This window comes from Schistocerca piceifrons, chromosome 3 (assembly GCF_021461385.2).
Source record: "Schistocerca piceifrons isolate TAMUIC-IGC-003096 chromosome 3, iqSchPice1.1, whole genome shotgun sequence".
Taxonomy (NCBI): Eukaryota; Metazoa; Arthropoda; class Insecta; order Orthoptera; family Acrididae; genus Schistocerca; species Schistocerca piceifrons.
In genome coordinates, this window is record NC_060140.1 from 132,334,430 (window position 1) to 132,341,698 (window position 7,269).

The 7,269-nt window shown below is 42.5% G+C and overlaps 1 non-coding gene across 1 annotated transcript; it reads left to right on the forward strand.

Moving 5' to 3' along the window:
* Positions 1-1,806: 1,806 nt before the first annotated feature.
* Trnas-cga lies at positions 1,807-1,883 on the forward strand. Its single transcript has one exon. It is a non-coding gene; the product is annotated as a tRNA-Ser (tRNA).
* The last annotated feature ends 5,386 nt before the right edge of the window (positions 1,884-7,269 follow it).

Sequence of the window (7,269 nt, forward strand, 5' to 3'; positions counted from 1 at the left end):
ACCCGGCATCATGGTGTGGGGAGCGATCTCCTACACTGGCCGTACACCACTGGTGATCGTCGAGGGGACACTGAATAGTGCACGGTACATCCAAACCGTCATCGAACCCATCGTTCTACCATTCCTAGACCGGCAAGGGAACTTGCTGTTCCAACAGGACAATGCACGTCCGCATGTATCCCGTGCCACACAACGTGCTCTAGAAGGTGTAAGTCAACTACCCTGGCTAGCAAGATCTCCGGATCTGTCCCCCATTGAGCATGTTTGGGACTGGATGAAGCGTCGTCTCACACGGTCTGCACGTCCAGCACGAACGCTGGTCCAACTGAGGCGCCAGGTGGAAATGACATGGCAAGCCGTTCCACAGGACTACATCCAGCATCTCTACGATCGTCTCCATGGGAGAATAGCAGCCTGCATTGCTGCGAAAGGTGGATATACACTGTACTAGTGCCGACATTGTGCATGCTCTGTTGCCTGTGTCTATGTGCCTGTGGTTCTGTCAGTGTGATCATGTGATGTATCTGACCCCAGGAATGTGTCAATAAAGTTTCCCCTTCCTGGGACAATGAATTCACGGTGTTCTTATTTCAATTTCCAGGAGTGTATATATATAGCGCTACGTGGCGTTGCCAACATAAAAACCTAAACAGCCTACTTACAATGGGCTGTGGCAGCAGACGATTCACGTGCGTGCCTTTGCTAACAGCACGGCGTCGCCGGCAGCGCCTCTCCTGAGATTGTGACCGTACCGGCTGGATCGCAGACAACTCCATGTACTCGACAAGCACTAGAAATCCGCTGCAGAAATAATGAGATATGCTGCCCTATAGCTGTCCAAAATTGCAAAAGTGTTGCCAGTACAGGATTTTGGGTACGTCCCGTAAATGTTCGATGGGATTCATGTCGGGCGATCTGGATGACCAAATCATTCGATGGAATTTTCCAGAATGTTCTTCAAACCAATCGCACACAGGTGCCTCGGCGACATTGCGTATTATCACCCGTAAAAATTCTATCGTTGTACATAAAAGTAGCTGAACCTAACCTTTTCCATGTAACGATCGATTCAATTGGACAAGAGGACTCTATCCATTCAATGTAAACAAGGCAAGACCATCATGGAGCTGCACGACGCCAGGCGAAAAGGAGGTCTGACACGATATTAGGAGATATCCCATGAATTTTGCCACTTCGGTGTATTTAGGGAACTGTTGCATATTTTAGCTCCCCTATTTAACATTGGCTCTGTGTAAGTTAGCTTTGGTGGGGCGTTTGGTGTTTATCGTCAAGTGTCTGCCAGTTCCGGAGCCTTAGCACCTGCGTGATGGTCTCCCAGATCAAACAAACCTTAGACTCCAGAATGAGATTTTCACTCTGCAGCGGAGTGTGCGCTGATACGAAACTTTCTGGCAGATTAAAACTGTGTGCCGGACCGAGACTCGAACTCGGGGAACTTTGCCTTTCGCTGGCAAGTGCTCTACCAACTGAGCTACACAAGCACGACTCACGTTCTGTCCTCACAGCTTTACTTCTGCCAGTACCTCGTCTCCTACAGAACTTGCAAAACTAGAAATCCTGGAAGAAAGGATATTGCGGAGATATGGCTTAGCCACAGCCTGGGGGATGTTTCCAGAATAAGATTTTCACTCTGCAGCGGAGTGTGCGCTGATAAGAAACTTCCTGGTCTCCTTTCTTTCAGGAGTGCTAGTTCTGCAAGGTTCGCAGGAGAGCTTCTGTAAAGTTTGGAAAGTAGGAGACGAGGTACTGGCAGAAGTAAAGCTGTGAGGACGGGGCGTGAGTCGTGCTTGGGTAGCTCAGTTGGTAGAGCACTTGCCCGCGAAAGGCAAAGGACCCGAGTTCGAGTCTCGGTCCGGCACGCAGTTTTAATCTGCCAGGAAGTTTCAAACCTTAGACTATTTGTGCTACCATCGATTGTATGATTTCAGTATCCCCTGTTAACCGTATTTGATATCGGTGCCATACACCTAAAAAATATTCTAAGGTTGGACTTACAACTATGCTTAAGACTCGTGATCCGGTATTCGAGCCAAAAGTGATTATCTCGAGCCTGGAACGCGGTACGCCTGTCAGGCGAAATGTAAACTTCACGAGCCTGGCCGGCGGTACGTCGGTCGGGCAAAATGTAAACTGCACGGTCCTGACCCATGGTACAACGGTCGCGACTTGTGATGCGCCGCACCACACACAGCACTGGCCAAGCTTGTGATAGTGCCTTATTATCTCTTTGTATCACTCTCTGTTACTTTGTTATTCTTGGTCGAGTTCGCGCTTCGAAATATATGATCTTAAATATTAGGGAGGTATCTCCACAAAATATTTTCAAAACGGTAACGTTGTGATGAGAACAGTGAGCGTCATGTTGATACTTATGCTACCGACAGTGACAATAGTGACATCGTAGATTTTAGATTAGACTAGATTAATTATTCATTCCATAGACCCATAAGAGAGGGGATGGGTTCCCCCTGGGTGTGGAACATGTCAGATAAACACATTACAAAAATGTAATTAGAAAAACTTGAGTTTCATTAATTTTAATGATTATCCGTCAATAAACAGTAAAATTATGTACATGTATTAAAATTAACCTTCTAATATTTACAGACTTAAGACTTACATCTGCTTTCCATACGTACATCATTACACAGTAGATAGTTACTTAGCTGTTACAACCAAGTATTGTCAAAAACTGAAGTATAATAAATTTTCATTAAAATGGTCTACTGCACTTGTTGAGAAATTCATGGATGCAATAGAATTCTTTTAAATTATGTTTAAATTGTGCCTTGTCTGAAACTAAACTCTTAATAGTTGCTGGTAACTTGTTGAAAATATGCGTTCCTGAATACTGGACTCCTTTATGGGCAAGATTGATACTGTGCACTAAGCAGTTAGTTGGAAAAAGAGATGTATTATTTACAACAAACTTCATTAAGAAATGAATATACTGAGGAGCTGTGGTTAGTATACCCAACACTTTAAATAGGTTTCGACAGGATGTTATTGGATTTACACTACACTTTACTCTTATTATACACTTTGGTACGCAAAAAAAATTTTCTCGATTTGTGGAGTTACCGCAGTCCGGGAATGTTCCTGTGATAAGCGATTGATTACACAAATGACTTAAGATATGACTAAGCTCACATGAACACTCTTTTATTAACTTAGTTGATATGTTATCATAACCACCAGAACGCTTTGATTTCAAGGACTTTATGATGGATTCTATTTATTTGCATGAAGCAAGTGTCAATTCCATTTTGCTGAGATTGCTTGTGTGCACTAGTTTCAGATATTCCATTGCATTATTTACTGAACCTGACAGCCGACTATTATAAAGGACCTATTATGAAATTCTATCTCTGTTGCACATGCTTCTAAGTGCTGTTCTAAGCAAAATTTATTAATGTCAATATACTTAAGTTTAAAACTGTTTTTAACAAATGTGGAAACTCCTCCTTTCTCTATATTTTGTCTACAGAAGTAAGAGGTTAACTTAAAGTCTGTAAGGTTTAACATATCTTTACCAGTGGTCACATGAAGTTCAGAGAGGCAGATTATATCAACTGGATTCGATGACTCTAATTCATCAATGCACATAAGTAGTTCATTAATTTTACTTCTAGGCCCTCGAATATTTTTATGCACTAAAGATAGTTGGCATTTCACATTTACCGAGATGAAATCTGGTGGAAATAAAACCTCTGCTGATTGCTGTAAATTTTTAATCAACAGCTGTGTTCGCTGATCCAATGTGCCAGGATTATGCTGTTTGATTTCTTTCTCAAACTGAAGGTTTGTTTCAATCTTTACTTCTCTCAGGACTTGACTCCGTTCTGTCCTACCTATACTAAAGAAGGTGCTGCTCCAACACCTATGACCACTAGTATATTACCACTCATGGCAGTGCCTCCCCCCCCCCCCCCCCTTACATTTCCTGCTATTAGCCCAGTCAGTTTACCCTTCCCTTTCCTGTTGTCCTGTACGACCAAAAATGCAGGCAGTTAGTTATCGATGATGATACCGCTGACGAATATCAACTACCAGAGTCATGGATTTGGAAAGAAATACGAAATAGTCCAAAACTCTCCAACTGTTCAATGACACCTACCTGAAGTAGCCTCATTTCAGGTAGGAACTAGATACATCTAATAGCATAATATTTGATAATGTGTTCTGGTAGAATATTGTAACCGAGTCTAAATAGTAGGTAGAATAAATACGAAGCAATCCAAACACAATGCGAAGAATAGACAGCAGTTGGTTTCCTGTGGATTGTAATGTAATTAAAAGACATTTTGCATTGTCCACAACATTGGCGTAGGTGTAAACGCAAGAATTCAACAGAATTGATCGAAGAGGGCTGTTTTAGAAACATACATATTTAGAAAAATAATGACGCTAAAAGGATATCTCCAAATTACAAGTTGTTTGCACGTTGCAAATAGTGATCTGGTTGACAATACAAATAATTCAGTAAAATAAGACCAGAGACTAAGTTTTTGACTCAAAAATTTAAATAAGTGTATACAATGAAACAGGACATCACTATGAACGAATCGCTCATGAAAGTTAAATGACGCACGTATTACAAACGATTCAGTCCATCAAAAAGGGCACTATTCGGTATTAAATTTTAGAAATTACGAAATTCGGATTTAGGCTATTTGCTTTGACCTTGATAAGATAAATTGTGATGGCTATGCCTCCGGAAATGTCGTCAAAAAGCTATCACAGTCTACATCACACAGAAGACACATCTTATACCTAGATAATTGATATTCTGCACCAAAATTGTGTATGACACTATCTTACAATTATAAAACAAATGTCATTGGCACAGTACGCATGAATAGCAAAAATGTGCCAAAAGATTTCTGTAAAATAAAATTAAAGAGGGAGGAATACAGAATGAGGAGCTGCAATCGAGTAGTCGCTGTTCAAAATGGTTCAGATGACTCTGAGCACTATGGGACGTGACTTCTGAGGTCATCGTCCCATAGAACTTATAACTACTTCAGCCTAACTAACCTAAGGACATCACACACATCCATGCCCGGGGCAGGATTCGAACCTGCGACCGTAGCGGTCTCGCGGTTCCAGACTGAAGGGCCTAGAACCGCTGGGCCACTCCGGACGGCTGTAGTCGATGTAAAATGAAAAGATAAGCGAGACATTCATATCATGACGACAGAACACGAAACTGTAAAATAATCCAAAAGGATCCAATTGTACTTGAAACAGAGTTGTGTTGTTGACTACAACAAGGGAATGATTGAAATCGATCGACAAGACCAAATATTAGCATGTTTCCCAATCATGAGATGGGATGACATGAGAAAATACATAAAAGAATATCGAAAAATATTCTTTTACCTGTAAATTTTGGTGTTTTGAATTGGTAATTTTAGTGGAGTCGAATAATTCAGGGGAAGAAAAGAATTGTGTCGATTGCAGGACTGAAATAGCCGAATCATTACTAGAGAATATACGAAAACCAGATTGTAAAGGACGAGGACGAGTAACGTACGAAGATTAACTAGAGAGACCGCACGCGGAACATTGAGACCATTTTCCTAAGCATGTTAACCCAAAAGCGTCAAAGTCAGGGCCATCAACACTATAACGTTTGCAGGACAAATAAAAAAAAGTAGTGAAATAACGTGAGAGTGCAACAGATTCAAAGTTCCATTACATCTACCTGTATGTTTCTAACGATGTCACATCCTTCAGGATTACTGATTTGTGTTGTTGCTTTTTGTGAAAGTGTTAATTATGTGAATTGTGATGGTATTCAAGAGGTAGAGATAAATGCTATTGATTTTCACTGATCAGCCAAAACACTATGACCACTGCCGACCTCCACGTTGGATGCCGCCTGGTGGCATTGCAGGCACCAGACGTCGTAACAAAAGTTTGTAAGCGGAGCAGATGCAGATGGGGTATCACCCTAGCGAAGATATGGGCTGCAAATGGGGAAGTCCTTTGAGACAAGTGACTTAGACAAAGTGGATTATTATTACGCAGGGTATGTGAACGAATATCTCGAAGACGGCGAAGGTGGTCGAATGATCAAGAGCCACTGTAGTGAACACCTACGGAAAAAGGTAGAAGAACAAGGCGCTACATGGTTGGACGTCCACGACTCTTCACAGAACGTGGGGCTCGGAGGCTTCTCTGCTCTGTAAAGTAGGATGGATTGTGACCCGTGGCGTCAAGTTCATCGTCACAGCGTTTAAAGTGGACCTCCGCAGCACATAGACCCTACGTGTTCACCTGTTGACGCAACGACATTGTGAATTACACCAACTGCGACATGGTCGCGTATACAAATAGTGATCCAATACTGTCAAATGTTTTTTATTTCAGTCTTTGATCACAATATGAATTATTTAGACGATGACTGGTTTCGGTCCGTAATGACCATCCTCAGATCTTTTTTACACCCTGGCCTTATCACTTTAGGACATGGTGTAAAAAGATCTCAGGATGGTCATTACGGACTGAAACCGGTCATAGTCTAAAGAATTCATATTGTGATCAAAGACTGAAATAAAAAACATTTTCGCCGGCCACTGCTGTCGAGAAACATGGTCATCACAAGGGATGTACATGGTCTGCAACCAGTGTACAATACTCCTTGCAAGAGCTCCACTGGACTCATTGATGCTCAGATCAATGTTCCCCCGAGCATCACGGAACCGCCACCAGCTTGTCTATGCCCTGCAATACAGGTGCCAAGGAGCTGTTCCGCTGGAAGACGATGGATTCGCGCCCTCCCATCAGCATAATAAAGAAGGTATCGGTATTCATCAGACCATGCAATGCTCTGCCACTGCGCAAACGTCCAGTGCCGATGGTCACTTGTCCATTTTAGTTGTAGTTGCCGACCTAATGGTATTAACATTCGCTCATGCATTTGTCTTCGGCAGCATAGGCCCATTGTTAGGAGTGTTTGGTGCACTGTGTGTTCAGACATACCTGTATGCTGCTCAGCATTAACGTCTGACGGTACCACAGTTCGCTGCCTATCCTGTTTTACCAGTCTGCCCAGCCTACAACGTACGTCCAACATCTGTAATCAGGAGTGGTCGTCCAGTCCCATGACGTCTGGATGTAGTTTCACCCTGAGTTTGCCACGTGTTGAAGACACTCACCACAGCACTCCTCGAACATCCGACAAGTCGTACAGTTTTAGAAATGCTCCTACCAAGCCTCTGGGTCACGACAATCTGACCTCAG